At 44.5% G+C, this 12827-nt stretch overlaps 1 protein-coding gene and 1 long non-coding RNA gene across 4 annotated transcripts in view; both read left to right on the forward strand.

Annotated features, from left to right (window-relative positions):
• The window catches only part of LOC311437489 (transmembrane protein 263-like), a 194496-nt gene that overhangs the window by 103350 nt on the left and 78319 nt on the right, over positions 1 to 12827 (forward strand). The gene's annotated exons all lie outside the window — the stretch shown is intronic.
• On the forward strand, positions 10047 to 11387 carry LOC311437826. Its single transcript, XR_014693743.1, has 2 exons — positions 10047 to 10132; positions 11306 to 11387. It is a non-coding gene; the product is annotated as an uncharacterized lncRNA (long non-coding RNA).

A 12827-nucleotide genomic window follows, 5' to 3' on the forward strand; every position in this document is an offset into this window, starting at 1 on the left:
GGTGCCACAAAAGTAGGTAATGGGCCTTGGGTGTGGATGTCAGCCATGAGGATTGTCCTCTTGGAGCAGTGTGGTTGGAGTTGTTTTGACTGGCAGAATTTCATAGTTGTGAAACTGTGAGTGGGAAGGTTCCTGGCACTGGGCACAACCCAAAAGCCACTCAAAGCACAGGTTCTTGGTAAGGTCCATGAAGTGTTTTTCTCCATCTGAGAGGAAAATGAGAGCACAAGTGCCAGGTGCCAGTTCTGGAAGATTTTGTTATGTCACAGAAACAGGGCGCTTTGGGTGGTGTCTCATCTGTGTTTTTTTCTCCTGAAAGGTGATGGATCCACTCAGGATCCACTCAGTTGTTCTCTAAACATTTTAAAGCTTCTCTCAGATTCTCCCTGTCATGAAATCCCTCAGGGAGAGCTAGCAGCTACAGAGAACCAAAATGGCAGTGCCTTGCTAGGTGTTGCCTAATTCCAAAAACAAACCTCATCCATCAGAGTTCTCTGAATGCCACAATGGGATTTTTATGCTAGATGTGTGTAGATGTCCAGTTTTAAGAAGAAATAAGACATGGAGAAGGATTTTTTTTTTTTTTTTTTTTTTTTTTTTTGGATCTTCCAGGCTTCTCCATATTTGCTTAAGGTACTTCAGACTTGACCTAAGAAGAGGCAGTGAGGTAGCTGGATCCTGCGTTGGTATTTTTGCTGGCACAGCTAGGAGCAGGGTAGCTCTGAACCGCTGCTGAGGTTTCATAAATTGGAAGTGAGAGATACATTACAATGAGATGAAGTTGTAATGCCCTGATAGGTATTGAAGAGGTGGTCCTGCCGTACGTTACTTTCCCTGTTAGTATTCTGCCTGCGTTGCGTACACGAATCTGTAATCTCCTGAAGTCACTTCTCTTATCTTAGAGATCGTGAGGCACAATGCAACAAGAAAACAGGGCTAGAAAAAGGGCACAGGATTTCCAGTCAAGGGAACTAATTCTGTTCCTAGCTCTGCTACTGATTCTTTGTAAACTTTGGCACATCACTAAATTTTCTTGGCTCGATTTCTGTATCTTTAAATGCCACCAGTCCCTGGAAACAACTCTGGAATAAAAATGTCTGGTGCTTTCTCAGGAGGGAACCTCAGGGTCACAGTTGTATGAGACCCAGTTTTTATATGACAGCTGTGCATCCATATGAGATCCCCTGCATTAGCAGAAACTAAATTTAAGAGCTGCTGAGTGCTCCTTTGAAAAGTCATCCTTTCCCAGAGATTCGCTGGGTTCTGTTACGTTTGATCTATGTCAAGAATGTCCTGATTCCTATTGCTCTGAGACTGGCGTTTTGTAAACTGAAGTTTGGTTTTTCTTGAAGGACACTGCCGCCTGTGCTGCCTGGTCCCTCTCCTCCGCTTCTGCTTTTGCTAGCTGAAACTTGCACAGCCTTCCCTCCATCCCTTCCAACTCTTATTAAATGCAGTTTATCTCTCTGCTGTTAAGTAGTCTATTGATTCACTTTAGAGTTTATTAGATTATTACTGTCTGGGGTTTGATTTTTTAAAGCAGTTTTTCAGACTTGTATGTGTCCATGTGTGAAAACAGATCAATGAGCAGGGACAATGCACAATTATTTACATGGCTACAGCCGCCACTCTAATGTAATATTGTCATTTAAATGCTCGCTGTGTATTCAGACAGTGAAGGTCTGTACTGCATGCTCTGCAGTGTTGGAGCCCTAGGGTAATGTTTTTCATAGCTGTTTATTCCTAAATACTCTTGATGGAAATACAAATACCACTGAAGCTCCATATGTGGTTTCAAGTACTGGGAAAAGGGGGGGATAGAGGGGCCTGTATTGTTTCAAAAATGGCACTAAAACTTAAAATGTGTCTGAAAAAGAATGTGAAAAACGTTGGGTCTGTTTGCGAGGAAAGACTGATAAAACCAAGTACAAAATTGATCTGCAAAGCCTGCAAGTTTATTTGTAAAATTCCCCTCCAGCAGAAGCTTAGACACTTGAGTGGAAATGTGCTGCCAGTGCTGAGCTTAACCCTTAGCAGCCCAGGAGGTCTCGGGAGCCCTTTACTGTTATCTTTGCAGGATAACATCTTTCTCCGGCTAGGGAAGGCAGAAATTTCTCATCAGTGCCTCACAGTTGAACAAATGCTTTGCATTTCTCCTGTTTCCAAGAGCACCGCATCGCTTGATGTTGTGGTGGAGCTGCGTCATGCACGGTGTCAGATTTTAATTGTGCTGGCAGGGATCAGACTTCCTCTGCTGGACCCATTTCATTTTCACCAGCTGGTGGGGATAGTGGCAGGAATTTGGGGATTACAGATGTGCATTCAGCCAAAAAGGAAATGAGCCAAGTTTAAAGGGACATTGTTAAATTCTATCCCAGGGGCCAGGTTTTTATTTTCCAGAAGATATCGAGATCTCCAAAGCCTTTCCAGTGCCATAGGTCATCACCCTCCCCCAGTCCTGGGTAATCTGTCCTCCATTAGGAAAGTGGTCGTCTAAAACCCTTCAGCTCACCAGAGTGACATCGTTGCACCAGAAATGACTTCACCTTTTCACGTAAAGCCTCTGCTTGTTTGTAGGTGTGTTTGGTTAGGCAGAAACCTCAGTTTGGAAGATCTCTTAAACATATACCAAACCCCTACTAATGCTGACTGAACATTTACCGAAGTGCTTCACGCTTGGGGCTGCACTCTTTGTATAGAGGAAGAATATGAAACTATACACACCATACACAAGACATACAAAGCTCTACACAACTATACAAACTATATATGTGTTCAAAGGAACAGATTTCATAGCTATTATTATGACCCAGAACAGTTGGTGAGGGCTCACAGTTTATTTGTAGGGTAAAGTCTCTTCGAAAGAGCTTCTTATTTGTCACCTTGCTTTTTTAACTGTTTTTTTTTTTTCTTGTTTCCTCACTGAGCAGTTCATTTTGCAAAACAAAACACCCCCAAAACCCACCTGGTCCTATTGTATACCAGATTTTCTCTCCTGTCATACAGTGTGCTTTGTTTTCTGTTAGCATGGTGCTGCATGTAGGGCTCTCCAGCACCGCCTCAGGTTTTGCACTTCATTGTCCCCTACCTGTGGCTTTGTTTATATAAAACCAAGGGCAAACTGTTGATGTTATCCAAAATAGATTGTGTCGCCTGAGGTGCGCGGTTCTCATTTAGGGTGTTAAGAGTCGCCTCTCTGTGCGCCGCGCTCCTTCTGCTTCTCCCCTTTTCCGCACCTGCTTGGCTGGAACAGTTTCCATAGCAATAACCTCTTCAAGTTTTTCCAGAAGTGCCACAGGAATGATTTTCTATCTCCTCCTCCTCAACAATTCAGGAAAATGGAGCTTATTACAGGTACTTTTTTGTCCTCGGTGCCTCGATGGGAGCCTGGCGGGGGCACTCCGCAATGCCAGGTAAAGCTGCCTGCCGCGCACAACTGCTCTTCTGTGATGAGGGGCCCAGCTGGGCTGCCCACTGCTGCAATTTGCCTGGCCTAATGCAGGATGGCTTCCCTCCTCTGTTGACTCGGGCAGCAGTGCTTTTATGCCGCTCCGACTTCATAAGAAGAGCGAGCAGGACAAATGTAAAAGAAAACGAGGGAAAACTATTATATATCCTAAGGAGTAAGAGCCAATAATTCAAGTTGCCATCACGTTTCTTTCTTCTGGCAGGCATGTGAGATGCTACACAATAGTTCAACTTGCAGCTCAGTAGCATATGGGAAAATATAAATCCCTGGAGAAAGCAAGCATTAAGCAGCTGTCTGGAAACCCTCAGGAGTCTGACAAAAGGGGGAGGTGGATCTTAGCATGTGACAAACGGTGATTATTTTAAAAAGCACCACATCCAGGGGCAGCTACCAGCTTGTAGTTTCAAAGTGAGAGGTAGGAGATGTCAATGCGGCAAATCCTTACTTTGTGACCTGCTAGACCAGAGCAAAATGAGCTGCTGAGCTTAGGTATCCATGCTAGGGATGTCCGAGCAGTAGTCCTGAGGTACAGCCCAGGCCTGCATCACTGGGACTGCGTATTTGGGCACTGCTTCAGTTTCTGTATCGATGAACAAGCTATTATAGGAGGAAATCAGACAAAGCTGTGAAGTCTTCCGTGGTGACATATGTGAAAATAGCTCCCAAGCACAACTGGGTCAACTTCATTGCATTTCATAGGTTTGTCTAACAGGGACCTTGGAAACAGCTGATTTTCTACGAAGTACTGTCTGAGACAAGAGTCTGTTTAGCCTGTGCTTAACATCCACAGTTCGAATTGAAATAATAGAACATAGCTTTGTTTGCATGCTCCTTCCAGGTTTGTGAGCAGACAACAGCAAAGGTGCAAAGTCTGTGGGAGAAGCCTTTCTCTGGACACAGGAGACGAGCCCTATCCCAGCGCTAAGATGCTTTATGGCCTGCATTTGGCCTTGGAGTTTTACTCCTTACCTGAAGTTTGCTAGTCCCTTCGCTGTGTAGGCTTTCTATTTCACTATTTGTTTCAGCCTCAAAAAGACGTTTTTGAGTGTTTTAAAATACCCATGTTGTCATTCCTTGGTTATCAGAGCTTTCCTTCCCTCTGTTTTCCCCACCTCAACCTCAGTTGTTTAGACTCTTTAATAATTCATATCCCTTTTGACTTCACACACTTTCTTGTGCTGCCTGTGGTGCTCAGTGAGAAATGTGCTCTTTGCTGAGCTTGAAAAGATCAAATGAGAAATTAGTTAAAACCAAGTAGGTGGAGGGTATGTTTTACCTGATAATTGAGGTACTAAACACACAGGTGTTAGGGCTCCTGTAGCAGCATGGCCACAATGCCTGTGCTAACTTCATCACGGGCTGATTTCTCCACTAATTGTGGATCCTAGCTTTTTAGAAGTGAGTTGTTGATGAAAAAAGAGATGGGGAAATTCAAATTCTCAATTTCTGTGTATTACACTGTCGGCTGTAACATTGTGCCACTGTGTTTTGCATACAGTTATATGCACAGACTAGTAGAGGGAGGGTTGGAGAACTTCCTTTACTTGGAAATCCCATGTAATGCTTTCTTACAGACTTTAAAAAAAATATATCATTTTGACAACCTAATCTTGCAAAAAGACAAAGTAAGAGTATTTCTTCAGGAAAGTGTCATAGCTGCATACATACAAGATTTGGTTTTTAATTATTGCTACACCCTCTAGCTATAATAAAAGACCTGTCAGCGTATTCATTCTGTCCCTATTCATATTCAGAGGGTTGGAAAATAGAGGTTTAGATTCATTCTGGATTGAGGTTAGGCAAGCAAGGTCTTTTCTTTGGCATAATGACTTTCAACTCGGTTTGGTGACTGATCAGTTCAGCTGTCTGAATTGCGTATGCGCAAAGAGAAGCAGGGTTGTGCTTTTGCATACATTCAATTTTCATATTTATAAATCAGAATCTGCCTTCATTTAAAAAATGAAGTGTCGTTGCCTTCAGCTTATAAAGAGCAGCTGCCACCTCCATTAAAACTTTGAAATGTTCCCTTGAGAACTCTGAGAGTGCATCTGTCTGAGCCTAGCAGTGGTCTGAGCTTACAAGTAGGAGCGAAGTGTCCCTTATTACTTGAGAGTTTAGACAATAGATCAAAGACTTGAGGTTTAAGCAGCTATCATTCTTGGATGAGCCTGTCTGCATGGGTAATTGCAAAGTTCTAGCTGAAAAGGATAGTCTTGCTGTTGCTCAACTTAGAGTACTGCTGGTGACTTTTTTAGAAGCAAAACTGGGTCCTAAACCTACCAATTATTTTGCTAACGTAAGGAAGACCTCAGCTAGGTGTAGACTTCATGGTGTCTACACATCATGGATATTTTAAAATTAGTTTATAACTATGTCTTCCTCAACTACTAAGTCTTGCTGTTGCCTGTACCTCTCGTCTTGCAAACCCTAGTCACAAACACCCTCTTGTGCTCCAAGTTTGAGTTGAAAATCAAATCAATTTTAAAGACCTTTTCCTAAGGACTATAGCACTTCTATCCCTTCATATTTTCTGTGTGTAAAGTTGTTCGTTTGTGTAATTTCATGGTGTCTTTCAGCTTTCTGGGTTTCACGTCTAATTAATGAACTCCCTTGGCATCTATGTAGGTTGTTCAGCTCTGAGCTCATTATTGGAACCTTCCAAATGAGGATTGTTAAATGCTCTGGAGAAAGTGGTAGGGTGATTTTTTTTTAATTCTTTTACAAGCAAGGTCATCTAGGTTGTCTTCTTGCATCTTTTCCTCATTCTTTCTTTTTCTTCCCCCCCTTAATTTTTGAAGATCTTCTCAAAGAGTGGCACGTGACAAAGAGCCGTGGTGCTCTTGAGCAGTGAGCAGGATTGCATTCTTGCCCCCCAGAGCATGAGTTCTTGTGTTGATCTTTCTAGAAATAGGGTTACCATGTGTGGCAAAACTCCCATGCCAGAGAATTCATCAGTGACACCTGAGCCCACCCTCTCATCCCATCTCCAAACCACGCCAGCAGAAGTGCGATGGTGTTTGAGCGTGTGAGTTTTGGTCTTTAATACCACGGTCTTATGAGGCTGATGGCTTCATATGCAGTAAACAGCTCAAATTAGTGCTGTTTGGTCAGACACGTTGGCTGCGAAATAAGCATAAGCGCCGATGGAGAGTTTGAGCTGTGACATCAGTGGATTTCACCTTGCGGATTGATGAGTGTTACCTGGAGCTTGGCAGCAGAGGTGAGGTGGTGACAGCGGTGTCTGCGCCTCAGCTCCAAGCTCTTCGTGTGTCAGCGTCTGCTTGGAGGCCAAGGGAGGACAGAGCAGCCCACAGGGCAGGCACAGAGGTATCTCGGCACAGGGGATCAGTAGAGTCACAAACTGGTAGGTGTTAAACCTGTACAACTTCCAAGTTCAAGTGTCTGACTGCACTTGAATTCTTTCCCCTCGGGGGAGAAGAAAAAGCTTTAATTTATGAAGTGTCACAACACATTACAGCACATCACATCCCAACACGCCGCTGCATGGAGCTGACATTTGTTTGCTTTAATTCCTCAAAATAGCTTTTATTTAGAGCAAATGTTCCTTGTTAATTCAAACAGTTCTCATTTTCCTGCGCTCCGCACTTGCCAGTTCCCATGGGGACAGTTGTTCCTGTAGTGCTCTGCCCTATGTTGGTGAGCTGTCAGGCCTTGTCAAGGGCTTTAATTATTTTTCTTATTAGTAATGGAGAACTTCTTTGTTGCCTCCAAACCCAAATACTCACTAGGCAGGGTGTAGTGGTGATTATGCTTTTTAATTTTAGTGCTCTGACATACCAAGCACTTTGCGGTCCTGATGGGAACAGGGTGGAGGGGTTGGCAGGGGAGCAAGTTTCAGGATTTCGGTAACCTTCCTGGATGAGGCACTGGCGGACAAACTCCAGGGGGTGAATGGGCTCGTCCCTTTCCTGAAGCTGCCCTTTGAGATTGCTTTGGAAAACTGAAGTTTGTCAGAAAATCATTGGGCCTGAGACTTAAGCAGGACCGATGTCCTGCTGTGGTGGGTGCTGTGCAGGCATAGAAGAGGCAAATGCTTGGTGAACTACAGAAGATTGTAGCTTTTGTGTTGAGCAAGAAACATGTTCAGACCTCAGATTTTTTTGCTTGTTTTGTGTATGTGTTTTGTGGGAGGATGCGGAGCAGCTGTTGTCTCCTGAGAATGGCAGTGGACATTATATGAAAGGCTAAAAAGAAATGGGAAGGGAAGCTCAGTCACCCATCCCTTAGCATGCAGTACATCTTGTGCTTCCTGCATGAGCAACTTCAGTACAGGTACAATATTCCTGATCTCGGAATAGGCAAAGATTGCCGTGTAGCGTATTCTGGAATTGCTCATCTAAAAATTGCCACATCTGTCTTTACCCAGAGATTCGGTGTGACTTCTGCTTTCCAAAAGATGGGCAATAGCTCTTTGCGCGTGTCCATTTTCTTTGGGGAAGATACGTGTCTTGCCTGTTTGGCAATTAGTTGTTGGACTGTGCATGTGGACTTTTGCCCTTTTTAAAACAACTTTGGTAGTTGGGAAAGTTCTTGGAACAAGACGGATCTTTGATCTTTTTCAATTTGGAAAAAGTAGATAGATCAGTTGATTGTCAATAGTATTGCTCTTTGTTTCCTGGAAATCTTTTTCCTTTTCACCCAGTCTCCTTCACTGTCCTTCATTTTGCTGTGAGGGGCGAGCTGGAGCTGCCTGTGCTCGGAACGGATTTCTGCAGCTCACTTCTCCGAGTGGTTCGATACATTACCAAATCCCAGGTCTATGTTGCAGCAAGCCCTGTGTCACACTAGCTCTACTGGAAGCTGCAGCTGTCAGAAAGTGTAACTACAGGCAAGGTGAGAAGAGCACTAAGTAAGTAGTGGGAAGCACTGAAGTTCTTCATCCTTCCTGCTCTATGTGCACTCCTGGAAATGTTTCTGCTGTTTCCTCTCTTGATAATCAGAGCCATTTGAAAAAAAACAAAATGGAACAATTTCAAAATGACCAGCAAGCTTGCAGAAGTTAAGCATAGTAAGTGAAGGAGTCTCCATGAAGACCTTGTGTCTGTGGTGTCACCGCAGATTACTATCTTCTCGGCTTTGGGAATCACAAAGAAATTAACCTTTCCGCAAACAACCCCTCATGCAAACAGATCTGCCTCGACCTCTGAGCATATTTGAGTACTCTCCTTGAGATGGAGCAGTGGCTGGGGCTGGTGGGGAAAGCAAGAGCTTGAGAGCTCAGAATAACATCAGAACAGCTTTATTTTTAGAAACGTTTTCCCTTATGGTTGTAAAATCTAAATGAGTAAGGGAGATTGTTTTGGAAGAGTGAGTGGGGGAATGGTGTGAAGCAGGAAGGGATAAGTGAGCAAGCAAGTTGGTCTGTTGATATGGGAGTCTCAGCACAATCAAAAGCAGTGTTGATGTAATTTAATAGCAGTGTGTGCCTCTTGCCTTCCTTTTCCTTGCCCGAAACCTATTTTCTTGCATTACGTTGTAAAGTAATCTGCATACGTTTAATTGTAGATTGTCATGGTTTTTTTTCATAGTGTCTCCAGATGTCTGTGTAGGACTTGGCTCCTCTCCTAAAATCAAAAGCAAGTTTGCAAGGAGACTGAAATGTGATGGGCCAGGCTTTGAGCGTTGGGAGCAGCCCTTTTTGAGGAGGAGGAAACAACAAGAGCTACTCTGACTCCGAAGTTACCAAAATGAATTCTCACTGTGAGGGGAAGGCCTAGCTCCATTGGCACCTTCCTCCCAGGTGTTAACACCACAGTGGTGGACTGCCTTTAAGCTGGGCTTAAGGGATCGTTCATGTACAAGCACATATAAAACTTGTGCGTGTTGTTTTTTCTCTTTAACAACACATTCTTCTTCCAGTCTGTCAGCACTTGTATGCAGCTGATCTTGTCTGAAGAAATATCATCCTCTTCCTCTTGTGGAGGAATGGTTAAGTGAAATAGGACGTGTTGATGTTGGGCAGTTAGGAGGCAATGGGCTAGTAAAGTACCGTACTCAACTCACATGAGTCTGGCACGTACGCAGCTGGCTGAGAGCCAATCAGGATCAAGGACACGATGCCCTTGAGCGATTGGGAAAGTCCCTAAGGCGGGACGGTGGCTAAAAGAAGGAGGAACAAACTGAAAAGAGCGGGAAATGTTAGCCAATCCTGAGCTTAGTTTTTGCAATATGTATGAGTTGATTATGTTCGAACTAGATAAAAGGCGACTGAGCTATCCATTAAAGTTGAAGTTCATTGTTCACTCATATTGAGCGTCTGTGTCTTCCTTCCGTCGACAACAAATTGGCGCCCGAGCAGGGACAGGTCTGAACGGGATTTGGACACTGCTGGCAGTGATCCTGGGCCACGTGTTCGACGGAATAAGGGAGGATCCGGTCCTGCAACGCAGCCTAGGAGGTGGAAGGGACAAGAATCCCCGCACCCGCGTCGGGAAGGTGAAAGGGACGTGGAGTCCCCGCACCCGGGAGAGGATCCCGCCGGTCACGCGTCGCTGAGGTCTGAAAGGTGAAAGGGACAGGAGTCCCCGCACCCACAGCTCGGAAGGTGGGAGGGAGTCCCCGCACCCGGGATGAGCCTATAAAGGGTCCCGCCGGAAAAGCGCCACCGAGGTCTTTGGAAAGGCTGCAACTGTATATATAAAGGTATGAAAGACAAGCGGCGTATAATTTGCTCAGATACTTTTTAGAAAAGCGGAGTATTTTAGATATAGATTGTAGAAAAAGATTTGCCAGGGTTATTAGCATATGCAGTAGCGCAGGGTTGTTTTACAAATCCTGATAGTTGTTTGAACAAACAGAGTGGCGTAAATTTGGAGATAAATTGTTTGATGTTATTAATGATATTAAGTCTGCTAAAAAATTTATTGAAGCCTTGGAGAACAGTCACTAGCGCTTTAGCTACGCATCAGGCTGAGCAGAGAGTCGCTGCTGCCGCTACAGAGCGACTGGGATTGCCGGGAAGTGCTGGAGCTGGGCATTGCCCACTGCCGCCTTCAGAGAGAGTGATAACGCTGCCTCGGGGCTACGGGGCAGTGGGAGCCTCCCCCCCCTCAGTCACCGCCACGAGCAGCGCTGCGCTTGGAGCTCACCGTGTGGCGAGTCGGCACAGAGCAGAGGGACGGACATCAGGACCCTGCAGCCTGTCTGACGTAACCATGGAAGCAGCGGCGGCTGTGCTGCTTCTCTCTGGCATGTTTTTGATCTGTGGAGACCGTGCATGGCAAGGAGTACCAGCCAATGCTTTTGGAGGACCGTGTTACCTAGGGCGACTCACACTTTTCGCTCCAGATTTACACTCGTGGCAGAACTCGACAAGGAGCAGAAGAATTAAACGAGAACTAAAAACTCTGGGTTCTGACTGTAATGATGATGTAGAATTGTGGGGTCCAGCAGAAAGATTCTTTGCTTCTTTGGTGCCTGGTGTGGGAACTGCACATGCTTTGACTAACATTAATAAGCTTGCTTGTTGGGCTGTTAAACAATCAAATGTAACAACACAAGTTCTTTCTGAAATGTCACAAGATATGGAGAGTCTAAGACATGCTGTATTGCAAAATAGGGTCGCTATTGATTTCTTATTGCTGGCTCAGGGACATGGGTGTGAAGATGTAGAAGGAATGTGTTGCTTTTATCTTTCTGACCATGGTTAGTCAATTCACGACCAGTTGAAACGGTTAAGGGATCATACACAAGAAATTGTAGTACAAGATAGTTGGTTTGAAGGTTGGCTTAAATCTGTTTTTGGGAACATGGGTGGATGGGTTTTCTTAGTTAAAGAGGGACTTCGCTTTCTACTTATAATTATATCGATTATAGTTGCTGCACGTATAATCCTTAACTGCCTAACTAAGAAACTAGAGCAACTCACAGAGAAGGTATTTGTAGCGCAAAATAAAAACGGGGGAATTGTGGAGGAATGGTTAAGTGAAATAGGACGTGTTGATGTTGGGCAGTTAGGAGGCAATGGGCTAGTAAAGTACCGTACTCAACTCACATGAGTCTGGCACGTACGCAGCTGGCTGAGAGCCAATCAGGATCAAGGACACGATGCCCTTGAGCGATTGGGAAAGTCCCTAAGGCGGGACGGTGGCTAAAAGAAGGAGGAACAAACTGAAAAGAGCGGGAAATGTTAGCCAATCCTGAGCTTAGTTTTTGCAATATGTATGAGTTGATTATGTTCGAACTAGATAAAAGGCGACTGAGCTATCCATTAAAGTTGAAGTTCATTGTTCACTCATATTGAGCGTCTGTGTCTTCCTTCCGTCGACAACATCCTCTGAGCAGAAACCCAAGTCTCTTTCCCCCTTCCCCTATTTCTATCCCTCGGTGTTCTCTGTATCCAAAGGTAGAATAACATCCTCAGCAGAAACTGCAATAGCCCAGTGTATTCCTTGCTGCTTTGTGCTTTCTTTTCTTCTCGTCATGGTGTTTTTTTTTGTTTCAGGATCATTATTTATGAGTTAATATTCACAGCAGAAAGCTCTTTGAAGTGCAAAGAATGCCAGGGTTTTCCCTGCTTTTGGGCATGGAAGGCTTTTAAATAAAGTTTTGACAATTTTCATTTAGCATACAAAAAAAGCCACAAAACCTCTCAGCTAATGAAAAACAATATTTGAGAGGCCACTGTATTACCCATTGAGCCTCCCATAACCCAAGAGCCGTGGCAAAACCTCAACCAGTGTGGATTTTCTGCCTGCAAGGACTGTGTGTAAAACTGATTTTGACTGTGTTGTGCCTTGTGTGAGACACATCTCTCTCAGGGGAGTGTGTGACACTTCTGCCCCACGCCTGCCTTGCATTCCTCGTGTGATTTAAGTCTTGGCTGTACCCTTTAGAGCTTGAAATAGGATGAATGGTGTGTGGTGTGTATATAGCTCAGGTGCATCTGTTTACTTCCCATCGTACCAACAGTTGGTTCCAGGAGGCATGGGTTGACTTGAGGCGTTTGATTCTGTGATACCTGTCATGTGTTGTCTTGCCAATGTCTGAATTTGTCATCCTTTAGGATGAATGATGGATACTTCCGTGTGCTGTGAGGAAGACAGGAGAATTGGATGGGGTGGAGGCAGAGGGAGGAAAAGTCCCTCACTCTGCAGAGCTCTGGGGGAACGTGTAGAGTCTGGGTATAAGGCATTACTGGTACATCTCCTCATGTCACAAGCACAATTAGAAAAGTTGTGAAAGAAATTACTAAAACTGGGGAGAAAGGGAAACAACTATGGCAGGTCAAATCACTGAACCATGGTGAAGCATCTGGTGCTTCATGCCGCTGCCCTTCTCTCTTGTTTTTTGGGTCCCTGGAAAGGTTTGGAGCCAGATTTCCTCAGTTGCTGTGCTC

The sequence above is a fragment of the Aythya ferina genome, assembly GCF_964211825.1.
Source record: "Aythya ferina genome assembly, chromosome: 5".
In the NCBI taxonomy this organism is placed as follows: Eukaryota; Metazoa; Chordata; class Aves; order Anseriformes; family Anatidae; genus Aythya; species Aythya ferina.